The following is a 356-nucleotide window of genomic DNA, read 5'->3' as shown; positions in this document are numbered from 1 at the left end:
CATTTAAACTAGTTATTGTAAGCTATTTCCCCTTTGTAAATGAATAGATCAACAAGTAAATAAATATTCGGCATGTTTTTGACCTATAGACTTGTAAACAATTTGTCTCACATTTTTCAACAATTGGTGAGTTTTTCTGTCCATGAGGCATATTTCTTTATAAAAAGAAAACAAACAAATAGATATTCTCGTTTGGGCTTACGTGTTTATTTAACGTAGAAAGAGTGCAACACAAACCGTCTATTTCCTAACTATCTTTTTTTTTTTTTAACTTTTAAAAAAAGAAGAGCGCTGTAAGGTAAAAAAAATCCGGAAGTTTCCGAGCAGGACTTGAACACATCATTTTGTAGCGTGGC

This window comes from Odontesthes bonariensis, chromosome 14, assembly GCF_027942865.1.
Source record: "Odontesthes bonariensis isolate fOdoBon6 chromosome 14, fOdoBon6.hap1, whole genome shotgun sequence".
NCBI lineage: Eukaryota > Metazoa > Chordata > Actinopteri > Atheriniformes > Atherinopsidae > Odontesthes > Odontesthes bonariensis.
Note: the sequence above shows the minus strand (reverse complement) of the source record.